A 16,819-nucleotide genomic window follows, 5' to 3' on the forward strand; every position below is an offset into this window, starting at 1 on the left:
GGCTTTGGGACTTGCAGATTTAACCTCTGTGATTTACCAGCTTTGAGTCCCAAAGGGCTGGGCCGCACAAAAGATGCATCGTGGCGACTACCTAAGAATGCGCATTTCCCCGGAGTTTTCGTATTTGTGTTCATCGTCATTCATGAAATTTTTTATGTGATTCAAAGACTCGAATTTAATTTTTTCAGGATGTTCTGTGTATAAACATTACCATAGTTACTGGGGGGAATTCACAGAAACTGCTATGTATATTAATGTATTTTCTATTGCTCCAACAAAATACCTTATACCAACTTTAATATTCTTTTTTTTTTTTTTTTTTTTTTTTTTTGGAGCTGGGGACCAACCTAGGGGCCTTGCGCTTGCTAGGCAAGCGCTCTACCACTGAGCTAAATCCCCAACCCCCAACTTTAATATTCTTAAAGGCCTGCTTGGTTCATAGTTTTGGAGCACAGCCACCTTCTCAGCACCTCCCGTTCCCACCCAGCCCACTGTTGCCTCTGCCAGCGTCCCACCTGGTCAGCATCGCTGAGGACCTCCTAGAGGCTGGCTGTGGTCTGCCATGCTTGTGGAAGAGGTCACACAGGGCGATAGAAAGCCAGAGAGCAGGAAGGAGCCAGTGTTGTTCTTTAATTGAGAACTCACTCCATCCCGTCAGAGAACAGTATTTTGAATCAAGCTTCACCCATAGCTCAGCCCTTGGGTGACTGCACTCCATTTCCTGCCTTGTTTTGTGCCCCAGCTCAGTCTGCTCAGTGTCCTGGTCCTTCTCCCATTCACCTAGCCTGACTAAACTCCTCCCTCTCCCTCTTGGCTTGTTTGCTCCTGCTACAGGCCTGGTTGGATGCTGTTACTGGCCTAGGCACAGTCAGAGACAATAGACGCTGCGATGGCCACTTTAAGCAACGACTATTTTATTGCCGGGTATTAGGTACTTAGCATAATCACTGAATGAGATCGAGGAAGATGCAAATGACAGTAAAGTTTCCCTTCCACGAGCATTAGAGTGACAGTTACGAGAAAATGATAGAAGATGGCTCCCCGAGGAGCTGTCCCAAGATACCGTGAACACTCAGGATTGTCACTTCGGAGGGCATAACCCAAGACACACTCTTCTCAGCTTAACAGCTTAGGAACAAAGACGGCTCTGTTACCGGTATATTCTCATTAGCACCTCTTCCTTCAGAACGTTAGCTGACCTGGGCCCGAGAAGCACAGAAATATTTATTACGAGCGTTAAGCACAATCTTGTAGCGGACTAACAGCATCCTAAGCAGGCAAGTGTGAGAGCCCTGTGCTTCTGTGGCCCACTGGGCACCTCTTTCCCCAGGACAGTTATGGAAGCTCTGTCCTGGAATTTCTCCACTCAACACCAGTCCCATTGCAGACCCTGAGCTCAGCACAGACTGTTGGCTCAGCTTCCAGTCATGGGGTCTCTGCCAGATATGGGGACGAATCAGTGCTTTTGGAGACAAAGAAAACCCCAGATGGAAAAGGCTGAGTATTATATTTTTGGAACACCAGTGACACGTAATCCTGTAGACAGTCATAATACTCTGCTTGCTTCCAGGGAGAACTCTGGGTTGAATCAAGTCCCAAAGTCTACTGTTACTTCTACAGAGCAGGGGAATGCTCGCCATCTCTAGCGAAAGAAAGAAAAATCGCACTTCCTAAGTCCTACATGTGATCCTGACCAAGGGTGTCAGCAGAGAGCCTGTAACTCCTGTGCTTTGTGGCTTTCGCCTTGACAATCACATTTCCAATTCCACGGTTGCGGGCGAGACGACATTTGTAATTGTCTTGTTGGCTCGGGGGTAAAACAAATACACATTTAGATCACAACAGATAAGTTGCCTCCTCTGAATTAATCACACACGGGTGGCCTGAAAACACACCCCTATCGGGGAAATTGAATCTCAGAGCAGCAAATGTACCCAGAGAGAGAGAGTGGAAGTTCTTTAACTGAAGGGAATTTCAGGATATCGCTCCCGCACCCCCTCAAGCTTTTAGAGTTATTTGCCACCCCTACCACGATGCCAAACCCAGCAAGGGAGCCCAGAATGCAACACAGCCAGTCCTTCGCTTGCAGCTGAGATCACACCCCCTGACCATACTGACTTTTCCTGGAAGGAGTCAGGACCCGCCTCTTCCATAGGAACACTTTCAGCAGCCACTGCAAAAGACAGCCCAGCGACCTGCTCTCCTCTTCTGGGATCTCTTCCGTCCTCTGCATTCCTTTCTTCTCTTTCCTGTGGCTCCTTCCCCACAGGTTCAGATCTCGGGAACAGGCTGGGGTAAAGGCTCACCTTCAGGAACTCCCTTCCTGGTGCGTAGCTAAGGGAACTGCAGCCAGGGCTGGTGATGGAGCCTTAGGTTAGAGGAGCAGAGCTCAGTTACAGTGAGGGCTGTGAGCGGCTCCACAGAGAGCTGGCTGTTGGGAAGGTCTGTGAGAGGTGTCCACAGTGGGTCTTGGCAGTTCTACCCTGGTTAACATGGAGTTATAACCCTGGACAGTTCCCTTCAAACAAGGACCATGTCCTAGAGAAGACTCTTGGCCAGGAACTATCAGAACCCAGCAACTGTCCAGTGGCTGAGAGGTGAGCAGTTCCCTTCTAAAGGGGCAGATCTGGGTCACCCCAGCACACACACACACACACACACACACACACACACACACACACACACACACATGCACACACATGCACATGCACACACACACACACACACACATGCACACACACACACAAGCACACACACACACACAAACACACAAACACCACACACACGCACATACACACCACAAACATGCACACGCACACACATGCACACACACGCGCACACGCCCCTTTCTCTTTCTCTGGCCCTGGGTCTTACACTTCTTTGCTCTCCCCAGGTTTCTGCTTCTGAGGTCCTGCACTCGTTGAGCACATCTGCAATAATTCCATCCATCTAGTGTCACCAGGTGGGGGAACTATCTAAGGACAATCAGGGACCTCCAAGATGATTCAGGGGGTACAGGTGCTAGCATGTAGCCTTCAAAAAAAACTTTGATCCCCAGGGCCCACTTGGTAGAAGGAGAAAACTGATTCCCAAATGTGGTCTTCTGGGTAGTGTTCATACACACTCTCTCCCCTCCCTCTCCCCCTTCCCCCTCCCCCTCCCTTCTCCTTCCTCTCCCCTCCCTCTTTCCTCCCCCTTTTCCCTCTCCCACTCACTCTGCCTTTTCTTCTGTCTCTGTCTCTGTGTGTCTCTCTCTGTTTCTCTCTGTCTCTGTCTCTCATTCATATTGAGTATGTGTGTGAGTATGTGTGTGTGTGTATCTACACATATATACACAAATAAGTAGATAAAAGAATATGTAGGGAGCTGGAGAGGTGGCTCAGTGGTTAAGAGCACTGACTGCTCTTCCAGAGGTCCTGAGTTCAATTCCCAGCAACCACATGGCAGTTCATGACCATCTAAACCATCTATAATAGGATCTTATGCCCTCTTCTGGTGACAGCTGCAGTGTACTCATATACATAAAATAAATAAGTAAATTTTAAAAAATAAAAATAAAAGACTCTGTAGAATCACTTAGCAAAACTGCAAAACATTTTCAAAAGAAAATTCTTTTAATGTAAGGTCTACAGTGCCAAATGGCTGTCGTACATCATTCTCAGCCTTAAATGTGCTCGGTGGCCTCCACTGAAGGCCTCCATTGAAAAAGTCTCCACCTCGTCTTCTCCTGTTAAACAGGTGACCGCAAGTTCTCCTCAGGTTAATTCAAATTTGTCCGTGCCATGACTGTGGCTGGCTTTGTAACATAGGTTAACACAATGGCAACTTTCATAAGTATCTTAACTGTGTTGAAATTTGAAAAGTAGCAAAGCAGTAAGGGCTCCCTTGTGCCATGTGTCAGCATGACCGACCGCTAGAGACTCAAAACCGTTTTGTCATCTGATCGTCAACAACCTTACAGAGGAAGATGCTGCTGAAATTTACAAGTAAGAAAACAGAAACCTAGAGAAAAGACTAACTACCCCAACACCCACACCATCCATTCTTAGGCTGATCCGGCTTCTAAGGAAGTTGCTCATCCAGGAACCACATCCTCCAGTAACTAAGGAGGAATCAGGACAGCTCATTCTATTTAAGTGGGCACAAGTAGAAGTGTAGGAGCCACTCTTACGTCCTTCACGGTCTCTCATCCGTCAGCCTATTGAGAGAAGACTGTGAAGACCTAGTGGGAAGCAAGGTGACCACTCGGAGGAGCCCAGGCCCCTGAATCACCGTGCAGAGAGCTGCCCTCAGCCGTGAGCACCACATTAGACCATTCTATGAATCATACCTAGATAATAAACTGGATTTCTATTTATATAGCCATGTTTCCCCATTTAACTGAATTACTTGACTGACCTTAACTAGCTAAGTGCATACTTAGGACTTGAGATGTAAAAATAGACACAGCAAATACTCCTAGAAGCCGCAGGTATTCTAAAGAGAGGTTGTGTTAAGATGGGGGATGGGGCGATGGACTCCTCCTGTTCTCGGTCATAGCCCCCTCCCTGTGGGGACGATATAATTCCTGGGGGAATCTGTTTTACTTATCTTTAGTAGACTTATTACACTAATTCAAACTCTTCTCCTGCAGATTTTCTGATATATAGAGACTTGTTTGGGGGGTGGGGGGAGAAATCCCCAAAACCAATTCTGGAGAGAAGGGTGGCTAGAACTTAAAGTCAATGGATTCAGTGACCACTAGATAAATCACTGAAGACGACATTTTAGAGCTGACCGTCGTTGTCTTTTGTCTTCAAAAACTGGTTAACAAAATAGATTCAGAAAGTTAAGCCTAGGCATAAGGGAAAAAAAATTGTCCCTATCTGAATCTAAATATTATGAGGAAAACCGGGGTTCTTGTTGTTGTTGTTGTTGTTGTTAATCTCATTAATAAAATAAATTTTAAAACAAGCTCAGATACAATTTTACCAGAGTTTGAGAAAAAAACCAACAGGGAAGCAAGTTGTAAATGGTAGTCAGCCAGAGGGGGAAGGTAGGGAAGAGGAATTAGCCATGTGTTTTGTAGTTAGGGTCCAAGAAAGCAGGCAGGTTCTGCAGTGGAGGCCCAGAGGCCAGTCACCTGGTATGAGACAGAAAGGTAGGAGTGGACCCAGAAAAAGCGTGGGAAAGCTCAGAGTGTGAGGGAAAAGATGCTTAGGTTGTTGGCCAGGATCCCAAAGAAGAAACAAAAAAGGTTGTGCTTTGCTGAGTTAGAACTTCTACGATAGACAAGCCCAGTGGCGCTCCTGATGGTAACTCTGTAACACTTTGAGTGGTAACTCTGTAACACTTTGAGTGGTAACTCTGTAACACTTTGAGTGGCTACACTGCAGGCAGGCTCCAGAGAAGGCTAGGGCTATTAACTCCTCGAGGGGATAATTATTCCTCATCTCAGCGGGTCTCTAGGCTAACTGGCCTTCCTGAAGTGTGCACTCCTGCTCAAGTTATTGACAGGTCGGGCTGGATTAACTCTCAAGGGAACCAGCAAATAAATTGGACGTGGGTGTTCTGATCTTCGGACCAATCACGCTGCCCAGAGCCAACGGTATTCTACTGTCTGGACCTGGGGGCCTACAGAGGAGCAAAGCTCTGTTTACCTTTCTAGTGCTGCCAGGGAATTAAGCAGTGGGGTCGGAAGCTGATGAGAGGGAGAGATTACTTAATGCCTTCTAGGGCTTTTCCCCTCAGTTTCAGGAACTTTGTTTTCTTTCCACCTTTCCGCTTTGCGCAGGTGTCCGCAGAGCAGCTCAGGACCACTCAGTAGTGGCTCCAACCCACTCGGTGACCTGAGCTATGCGAGCTGCTTGGTGGCCGTCTGGGCACTCTAGTCTTCTGTAGGACACTGCTGGGTAGCTACAAAGGGCACCTGCCACCCCCAGACCAGTCAGCCACCTCAAGCTGAGCCCCAGTGAGCTGACGAGGTCTATTTTCCCTTGAAATTCCTCCGTGCCCACAGCCTTCTCAGCAGCAGCCTGCTCCTCCTTCTGAAACTCCCCTGGGTCTCTGTAGAAGTCTCGATCAGGTGTAACCTCCCATGGGAGATAATACTACACATGCAGAGTGCTTCCGGAACCAACATCTATGGCATCAGGTCCACTGAGTGAGCTCCCTTGTTGCAAGGGCACTGTCTACATAGCACAGAGGAAAATCTGTGGTCCACAGAGCCGTGGTGGGCTGGTTGGAGTTGAGGCCTATGTGAGGGGCTATGGTCAGCCCCGGGGATTGGTCACCACTAGAAGCTGTGGCTCCCTGGAGGCTGCTTGGATTTGGCTAGTGACGATCCCAGGTATGAAGCAGCCAGTGATGGGGGTGACTCCAATGGCAGCAGTGAACTTCAGCATAGCTCTCTGGCCAGTGTTCCGGAAGGAGATGACGCTGACGTCAGCAAGGTTCTCAAGGGTAGCAAAAGGGCGAGCTGGGAGCAGCAGTGTCTCCCGCGTCCTCTTCAGATTTATGATGTGGACACCATCACTCTTCCTTGTGTAGACGGACAGTGCCATCTGACAGTCAAGGTGGGTGCCACCCAAGTGGGTTCCTGGGACAGTAATTTGAGAACATCCCCCTCCTTCATCTACAGGACTTCGAGGGCTCCAGACATGGTGTAAGTTTACTTTGACTGGAATCAAGAACTGTGCTGCATGCAGTTCCCTGGGCAGCGCGAAAAGTGCGAAAAGCCCCTTCTATGGCTTCTAATCCCTGTGTAGCTACATAACATCCCCCACTTGACAGTTGAGACCCCAAACTCATTTAGGAGATGTGATGGAATATGGGGAACAGATATGACCATTCATAACATAAAAATCCAGAGAGCCGCTCCATAGCTGCTGGCCAGAGGGATGAGAGTTGGCACTGGAGTCCCAGCACAGTGCACACATAGCTTCTGGTCATGTCTGCTCAGTTAGGAGAAAGAGATGCACCTCTGGCATTCCTGTCCGCTGGCCAGGACAGGACCAAGGCCAGAATCTTTTGAGGTTCCTATTCTAAACTGTCCAGCAGGCTTCTACCTCCTGTCCTCACCCTAAAGTTAAGCTGTGTTCTTGTGGAAAGGGATGAACCATGGGAGCAAACGGTGACAGGACCATGCATCCTGTAGTACACTGCCTCACCCCCTCTCCACTAACATGGCTCCAAACTCTGAGGCTGGCTCCAGGCATTTCCTTCCCTCAGTCAGTCTTGTGCATCAGCTGGAAGGAACCCTGCTCCTGCCTTCCTTCAATCCCTCTCTCCACTCCCACACTCTACCCACCTCCGCCCACATGTCACCACCTCATTCACTTTGTATTCCAAGCAATATAAACTCTTCTTTAAAAGGAAACTCTTCCTGTAGTTAAGACCTTGTTCCCTTGAGGGACAGACAGAGAGAGTGATCAGGGGCGGCCAGGGCCTTTTAAAGGGTAGCACAGCGGAAATAAACCCTGTGTGTTGACAGATGATGACAGGAGCTGTTCCCATGCCATCGAGCCAAGGGCAGCCTGGCGGAGAGCCAACTTTACAATAACATCTTCTTTCCTCCATGTCCCAGGAAATAGTAACACAGAATCTAAAGGGAAACACCTGACAGAACTACCAGCTAATGCAACTCTTCCTGGGTGATCTTAGGAGGCCATGTGACAAAGAGCCTTTCAAAGAAAAGGCTGAGGAGATGGCTCAGTCAGGGAAGTGCCCGTTATGCAAGCAGGAAGAGCTGAGTTTGGACTCTGAACATTTACACAAAGGTTAGGGGTAGACTTCGCCCATGGATTGGTCGGCAAAGACAAGCAGATCGGATCCCTAGAGCTCCTTGGCCAACTGGTAGACGGACTCCAGGATGAGTGAGAGGCTTTGTCTCCGGAAATAAAGGTAAAGACCATCGAGGAAGATACTCACTACTGACCCCTGGTTCCTACATGCACAAGCACCTTCACGCCAGCATGAGCACACTCAAATATGTACTCATACACGTGTGTGTAGACACACACACAAATATGTACATGTGCGTGTACACACACCACCCATAACACCACGTACTACATCACACACACACACACACACACACACACACACACACACACACCAGGAGGAACTAGAAAGAGGCCACAGAGCATGGTCCAGAAGAAAAAGTCAAGATTCAGAGCTCCTTCCTGTGCTGTGAGTGATTAACCTTTAGAATCTCTCTGAGCTCAGCACCAGCCTCCTTGCCTTTAAAGAGAGATTAATACCTCCTTAGAATAATAATAAAAGTGAAGGAGAAGAGAAACCTTTTAAAAAGCTATTTTGTTGAAGGAATTTCTTTCTGTGGTGATTTAACGGGTAATAGAAATAGTCATTCCTGTCTGAGGTAATCTGAGTAGGTAGGAGCCTTAATAATGACAAAGGAGGGATTAACCCTCAGAACAAAACAGTACACACCCTTCTAAATCCAGGCTTCCCCAGAGCGGGAGAGTAAACACGTGGAGGACACCACAGCCGCACTTAACTGGGCACCCTTTGATCCTGCAGCCTGAAAAGCACTTCTCCCCTTAGGGACCAGGAGGGCAATGACAGATCGTCTGCTCCGAAGCCCAAGCCTTGAACAATATGGAGTAGTGTCTCCTGTCACCACCGTGCTCATTAACCGCCCTTACGAGGCAAGTCATGGGGAGAAAGTGCCTCTTCTGAGTTTCAGCACGGAGCCACGTACAGGGAAGCGGGAGAGCCTGACGTGGTCTCGCTGTTCCATCAGCCAGCTCCCGGCTTCCCTGGGAGCCCGTGCTCCCTCAGAGAGCTTTATTATTCTGTCAGCTGTGGCTCCTCTGCTCTCATTAATGCATGTCCTGGGGTCCTCGCTTCAGAAGCTGAGGCAGCATTCTTCAAGACGGCTCTCCTAATTGATGGAGCGGTGCTGGGAGGGACACATTCAAGCAGAAGCAAATGTTTACATAGTCCTTTCCTCTTCTCAGCAACGTTCACCAGACCCCCGGGGCACAGTTTCCTGGAATGTGCGGCTGCCTCCCCGTCCCACACCCAGCCATCTGCAAGGCTCGGCTTCCCTGCCGAATAGGTTAAAGGGAGCAGAGATTCCCAAGTCACACCGCCAGAACCCTGAAGTGCATGGATTTGGGGAGGTCTCCTCGCTTACCGAGGCCCAAGCTGTAAAGTCGACCTTCCACGTAGGATTATTATAAAAAATGACCTGTGGTATGTAAGTAAAGCACTTTCAGGCACCTTAGCTGACACAGAGTAAGTGACCATGGACGTCCATCACACCTACTGCGCCCTATGACCTCCTGTAATCCGGTTCCTGTTGGTATCTACCCCACAACACCACCATCTGTCATACTGTCACCCAATACCCACTACTACAGCTCCTGTTAGGGTTTTGGCTAACCAAGACCATGCGTTGATTTAGATGAACAAAGAATGCTGAGCCTTTCACCCCAGGCACTCAGGACTCCTGTGCGGAAAGGCTGAGTACCACAGATCATCTGGGGGATGCACAATTACGTCCTGTCGTAGTCTAAGCCTGGTATGATTGGAACACGGGATTTGTTGTTGTTGAATAGAAAGGAAGAAATCTCACTGTACCAATGGGAGATGAAAAGCACAGTAGGTGGATTTTCAGTCGTAATCAAGCACGGCCATGGTTTCCCTAACCTGAAATAGGGTGTCGTCATAAGATCTGTGTGTCAGCTCTTAGCAGACAGAAAATGAGAGGGAGGGAGGGAGGGAGGGAGGGAGGGAGGGAGGGAGAGAGAGAGAGAGAGAGAGAGAGAGAGAGAGAGAGAGAGAGAGAGAGTCTTTCCACACAGCAACTTACTCAGGCATACCTGATAATGCCCCGTTGTAATCAAAGCAATGATTGCTGGATGATATCTGGATTTTCACTTTTCAGATAGCAAGTATGTCCAACCTCTCTGTTCTTGGGCTAAAAATCACTCCAGTGCAAAGGGATCTGAGAGCCAACCACATAAGACAGCTAGAGGAATGGAGAAGGGGGAGATGTGTCCCAGCGAGGAGGAAGGACAGGCAAGTGTCTGTGAAGGAGGGTGCTCATGGGAACTGAACTGGAGATGCCTCGTGTGTACACCAAGACAGTCTCCACAGCTGGAGTGCTGCTGGGTCTGGCCATCTTCCCTCATCCCTGCCGGACTCCGAGAGGGTTCCCATGCACTGGATGCACTGGAGGGAACTCGGAGCTGAGACATGCAAAGGAACGCAGGGAGGTAGAGTGAAGTCTGCCAGTCTGCCAGCTGCACAGGAAGAGATTCCAGGCTCTTGAAGGGGTCGTTTCCAAGGTAACAAGAGCACTGTGAGCTCTAGTAACTTAGTCCCTGGTGAAGAGCAGCAGTGGACTAAGTCTTCCAGTGAAACCCAACCATGAAAAGTCCAACGCACAGACAGCTTTCTAAAGGGCCATCTTTAGATATCAGCGGACGGCCAAGGAGGCCTGGCACTTTAGGAAAGCATGCAAGATTAAAGTAAGACGAGCAAATAACTGAGAGAAACAGAAGGGATGCATGCCAAGGAGACAATGCAGGAAGAAAAGGAGAGAATGTCCATGGTGCCACAGTCAATTTCAGAATGTCTAAAGTCTTACTCTCAGCTAATGCAGAGCTCTAACTGTCCAAAGTGCACGTTCAGCCCCGCATGGGACATGGCCACCACTCCCTCTGGGGCTCAGAAACATCTCAGAGGAGCACAGTCAGGGAAGGCAAGAAGATAGAGATGTGGAACAAAAAGACATCTTCTGGATACGACACGGCTGTTCTACTCCTAAACCTAACGTGGATGTGGTGACCAGCAAGACCCATGCAAGCTTAGGCCCAGCAACACCTCGCCACTGATCCCTGAGGGACTCGTAGCAGCTCGTGGTCGTTGGAAGAGGGTTGGTCCTTTCCTTCAGTGGTTTAGCTCGTGCTCTAGTGAATGTCCTCTCTCCCGTGCTCATGCAAGGGGCTCCTTAAACTTCGAGTGTCACACACACACAGAAGATATTAAAGCAGGAGGGAGATCAGGGGGAGGGGACGCATTTGAGCAGGAGAAGGAGGAGGCAAGAGAAGCAATGACAGGAGAAATGACGAAAAGTCATTATGTGCATGTATGAAACTGTCAAAAAAAATAACTGTTCTCCTTAGCGTGCATGGAAGTATGACACACTCATGGCACTGGCCTGCCCTGCTCTTGAAAAGGGAACATAATTGACCTCTTTACCAGAGGAGAAAAAGTAGGTAGTTTAACGATGATTTTAAAATTACGTATGTGAAAGGCTGTGTTACGAATATTTTAAAACGAGATTTCTTTTAATGTGAAATAGTGCTCAAGCGTCATGAACACGCAGTGGTTGTGACAGTGTGCACAGAGCCTGTGCAAACTGAGCCCGATAGAACACATAAATTCAATTCCAGTGTGGAGAGAGGGGCTGGGCATGAAGTCCCACCCTTAACCTAGGAGCTATTAGCAGCGTTAGCTTCCGGGAAAGCACGGGTCACTTTTCTCTAAGAAAGTAGCTCTGGTAGGTCAGCCACGCTCCTGTGGAAGGCCATACATCTAAGGATATTTGGGCAGAACAAGCTGACCTTAATTAGAAAAAAAAAAAGTGGTGACATCTGGGAAGAGTCAGGAGAGGGTGACTATGACCAAATATCTGCACGAAATTCTCAATTTTTTACTTAAATAATGCTAAAACTTAAACACGGTAGACGGTAAAGGGCAGCAGGAGTGGGAAGCCGCACAGAGCGAAATGTCAAACAGATGGAAAACAGGACAGAATGCTTGAGAAAATGAGGTTTCATCTAAGCAGGGTTCCTCAAAGAGGACAGAGAGGGCGCTTGCTAACCTTTCTTCTAGGCCCCACTCCACAGTTACCCTGCAACAGCCAGACATGCCTGGCTCTATAAAAGGGGCTGTTGGCCCCTCCTCTCTTGCTCTTCCTCTCTTCCTTTCTTACCCTCTTCTCCCTCTGTCCCTTCTTCCCCCATTCCCCTCCCCGTCTCTCTCCACGTGTTCATGACTGGCCTCTACACCCGACCCTGCGCTCTTCTCTATCTACTACCCTCTCAACAACCTTCTCCATGCCCTAAATAAACTCTATTCCATACTATATCAGTCTTACGGCTGGCACCTCAGGGGGAAGGGATGCTTCAGCACGGGCCTGCAGAGGCACCCCCCTCCTCCACCCCTTTATGAAACATATCCCCGACTTCTTTTTTTTTTATAAAACACCACAACGCTGACCACAGAATTCTGAAAGAAACAAACCAAGGAAATTTAGAGAACCAGAAGACACTGGGTTTCGTTGGGGGAAAGAAATGATAAAGATTGAAGAGGGAACCCATGTAGAGCTAATATTGCAAATACATGAATGTCAGGGATACAAAGATCCTAAAGTTTGTGCCTCTGCAAATCAAGAACTGGGAATATTCTTTCTTTCACCATCTGAAAACCACACCACAAGATAGAAGTCACTGTAGCAGCCTCAGAATCCAAGAGAAACATGTTTACAATGGAGGGTTGTGGATGTAGCCCAATCATCAATCATGTAGAAAGACATAAGCAACTATGTAAAGCCTCAGAAAACTGACGTCTCCTGCCCTTTCAGCAAGGTGACTAAGTCAGCCAGGAAAGAAAGCAACACGGGACCCTGCACAGAGAGACCGAAGTAAAACAATCCAACAGAGGCTAGCGCTCTGTCCTCCCAGAGTGAGACAGCAACCAAGGCTACAGATGCCGCAAAGGGAAACTGCATGGTGCAGGATTCTCAAGGGCTTAACTATCAGAACCGTTTCAAGGAATGCTTTCCAAATGCAAGGTTCACCCAGAGCTGAGCTGGAGATGTAAAAAGAGAGGACATCGAATCACTGAATGGAAAGCTGCTAGTTTCAGTTCTCTCTCTCTCTCTCTCTCTCTCTCTCTCTCTCTCTCTCTCTCTCTCTCTCTCTGTGTGTGTGTTTCTCTGTCTCTGTCTCTCTCTCTCTCTCTTCTCTCTCTGCATTTGGTGCACACCTTTTCTCTTTCTCTCTCCCTCCCCTCCCTGCCTTCCTCATGGTGACTTCCCTGGCCTCAGTCTTTGAGGCCAATGAACTTGCCCACTCGATATAATATAATTTGCCTTTAATACAATTTAATCTGCTTTAAATTGGCTAACTACCAATTGCATCAAAAAGGAAAGAAAGAAAGGAAGGAAGGAAGGAAGGAAGGAAGAAAGAAAGAAAGAAAGAAAGAAAGAAAGAAAGAAAGAAGTATACTGAGAAAGATAAGAATTCTGACTTCAAAATACAGACAGTAACAGAACAAGAACATACAATGGAGAGCCACCCGTTGTCCCTGCAAAGTTGGCTTACCTTGGCAGGGCGGCAGCTACTTCTAAAAATATCTACCATGGCACTTTAATTTTATCCTAGTTTTACTTACTTACCTAGTTAGTTAGTTAGTTAGTTAGTTAGTTAGTTAGTTAGTTAGTTAGAGAAACAGGGTACATCTATGCCACAGTGCCATGTGGAAATCAGGGGACCATATGCCTGAGTCCTGTTCCCCTTCTAACACGTGAATCCTGGGAATGGAGTCACCAGCCCTGGTGCCAAGTGCCTTTACCCACTGAACCCCCTTTTAGAACTTTGTGGCTTTTAAACATTCAGGTAAAAAAGATGAATAAAAAACATCCTAAGAGAGAAGATCTGGGTGAAATGTTAAGACAATCGTGTCTGCCTTTTCCCATCGCTTAAATACTTCTAAACTGAACTGAGAAAATAAAGAAATTACCTGGACGGTAAGCTGCGTGTTGGCTCTGAACTATCTCACTTTAAAGACTGCTTGTGACGTGTTAATGCCTTCCTTTCAAGCCTCCTCCTGACCCACAAACTGTCCAAGTGCAGAGTGGCCTGCAAGCATCATTTCTCTTGGATATCATTACCCAGTCAGAACTGGGGGTGCTTCAGAGTGACTGCAAACGCCGGCCGGAATGTCCTTAAGACAAGATCACAGTAACCACACAGGAAGCCTCCTCCTTCTGCCCCGTTTGCAGCAGCAAACGCAATGTCAACACCTATCCAGAGCGATCTACCACAGAAGCCCACGGCTTGCCGCGGTGACGTTTATCTTACTCATGCTATCGTTAATTTGGATTTGTTATAAACCCTAACTGATTCAATGAAGAGACGCTGGGAAGTAGTTTCCGGGGTGTCATGACTAACCTAAAATTAGAAACAATTCATCCCAGCATTCAGTGTGCAAGAAGCAAAAGAGGCTGAAACAGATGCTCTGGACCCTTTTGTTCCCAGGGTGCCTAAGAGGAAGAGTGTTCTCCAGAATGCAGAAGCCCACAAGCCACCTCCCCCTTGCCCTAGGAGGCCATATTAGCATCCTCACTGGTACAAAAAGAGAGATGAAGAGCATGAAAAGATAATTCTAGCAGACCCCCGTGTGGCCTGCCTCTATCCAGTAATATTTCCCTTGCTACCTTCCCCCCACCCCCTGCTCTCCTGCTGCTCTCAAACCATTGGCCTCACTAGTTTAGGGACAACATTAATAAAAGAAGAAGAGGGGGATTTGAAGAGCAGGTGGAGCAGAGAAGGAGGAAGGGCAGGAGGATGGGAGAAAGAGGAGGGGGTAGAGAAAGAGGAGGTGGTGCAGAAAGAGGAGGGGGTGGAGAAAGAGGAGGTGGTTATCAGTGTAGGGCAGAAAACCAGAGCTCTTGCCTCCCCGCCATGTTTACTTCCCTGTGCCTGATTTCCACAGTCAGTGTGAGATTCTTCTGGCTGGCTTCAGAGTGACTGTGGTACAGAGGAGCCACTTCTGGCCTTATTCCCCAGTGCTGTCATCCAGAACATGGGACTCTCATGTCCCCTCACCAGCCCTACCCTTCCTGCACCCAAACCATACTGGTTTCAGTGACTTGATTAGTGACGAGGAGGGGGATAACCACCCGCATTCAATGGATTCACACCAGCCTACGCTTGTAGAAGCAAATCTTAGGATGGCATTTGAAATGCTGCCCGTATGATTGATGTGGCTGAAGACTACGGGCATTTGGGGAAAGCATTTCATGCTCTTGCAGAGACCCGACCTCTTGCCAAAGAAGGGCTGTTCATGATTCCACACGAGCCCGACTTTTTACCTGGTGATGGAAGAGCGAGACCATCTCCATGCAGACCCCCCCCACACCCTTCTTCCCCACCAGAGCTCCTCTTATCCCTCAGGGCTTCAGTGGAAACCGACCTTATCCTATCAGACCATATCGAGAGCCGGCGTAAGATGTCACATCCGCCATATTGGAAGGTGGTGGGTAAGACTCCTCCAAGGCTTCTAAACTAGAGGCGCCATATTGGAAGGTGGTGGGTAAGACTCCTCCAAGTCTTCTAAACTAGAGGTGCCATATTGGAAAGTGGTGGGTAAGACTCCTCCAAGTCTTCTAAACTAGAGGTGCCATGGCCCTGGTTCTGAAAGCCCCATTCTCGCACCGCCTTGTCTCTCCCCTCACGCCTGGGATGAATGTTTCCACTATGTTGAGTTCACGGCCTGTGTGAGAAAGGCCCACGGTCCAACGGCTTAGCAAACCACACAGGGCCCTTCCACTGGGGCTTACTCAGCAGCTCCACAGCCTTCCATGGCTCTCACTCCAGCCGCCAGCTTGCCCAAAGCCCCTCCCACCAGGTCCTTTCAGAGATCACTGACTTCTGTTGTCCCTATACCTCTATGGGTCAGCCTGCATTTTGAAAACTCATTTATTTTAAATTATCAATCCAAATGTTACCCCCTTCTTTCTGAAAACTTTCAAAAAGGGCCCCAGAGAGTGTTAATCACTGACTTTCCATGTTCCCTTCATAAAAACCATCCCCTCTAAATACTCACTACGCCAGGTGACAAGCACCCAGAGGACAGGAATCTACTCATGCCTGGCTACCATGTGAGCACCACTGTGTGTCCGGATCGACTATGTGAACAGGAAAACAATCAAAGAGCAGGCAGCCTGTGCACTTCCTCGGTACAGCACCCCGACCAGCATCGTAGGCATTGTGGAGTCTCACAAAGGCTCTATAATGGCAGCTGTATCAGACACATCTGGGGTCTAACCAACCTCCTCTGGGTCTTACACCCAATTTCAGCAGGGATAGGATGGACATTTGTTTGAATTAGACACACTGGGTGGAACCCACCTCCTTCTGGGAGAATATTCAACAGTGGCTAAGCCTAGAGCCCACTGCTCCTGTCGTGCAGCCCAGCTCATCCGTCATTCAAAGACACGTAGACAGAGGACGGGAATGTTGACACTGGCTCACAAATGTCACTGCTCCACAGCTCCTCTCCTCTATTAGGTCAATTTGTTGATATCTCGGTGTCTATAGATGTCACTACGAGGTGCTTATAGCTGGACTTTTATCCTGAGAATTGTCTCTGGGGACCGAAATGCACAAGGGTTATTTACATTCCCTCAGGGATCCCTGAGTGACTGACATACACAGGGGTGCAAAACATTTACCTCCAGGCAGGGCTCCTCTGAGGCGCCAATCAAACCCCAGAGCTCTCTGTGCAATTGCGTGGAAGAAACATCCCCATGCATCTCGGTTCCTGCTCTGCCCTGTTCCCTCACTTCCTTCCAGGTGCTGCTCTTATTAAACCTTTCCACACCCTGAAGGGGTCTAGGGGTCTGTTCATCCATTTGTCTCCACTCAGAAACCAGGCCATGGGTCTTCCGCGCCAGGAGCAGACCATGAAACTAGGCCATAGGTCATCTGATCCAGCAGCAGACCCCAAAGTCCAGGAACAAGACAGTAAAATACCCCACCCGAGGAATAGCCTGAAGAATCTATGCTGAGCAGTCCTT

At 48.4% G+C, this 16,819-nt stretch overlaps 1 pseudogene; it reads right to left on the reverse strand.

Annotated features, from left to right (window-relative positions):
* Positions 1-5,833: 5,833 nt before the first annotated feature.
* On the reverse strand, positions 5,834-6,640 carry LOC116912666 (annotated as a pseudogene).
* Between the last annotated feature and the right edge of the window lie 10,179 nt (positions 6,641-16,819).

This window comes from Rattus rattus, chromosome 11, assembly GCF_011064425.1.
Source record: "Rattus rattus isolate New Zealand chromosome 11, Rrattus_CSIRO_v1, whole genome shotgun sequence".
In the NCBI taxonomy this organism is placed as follows: domain Eukaryota; kingdom Metazoa; phylum Chordata; class Mammalia; order Rodentia; family Muridae; genus Rattus; species Rattus rattus.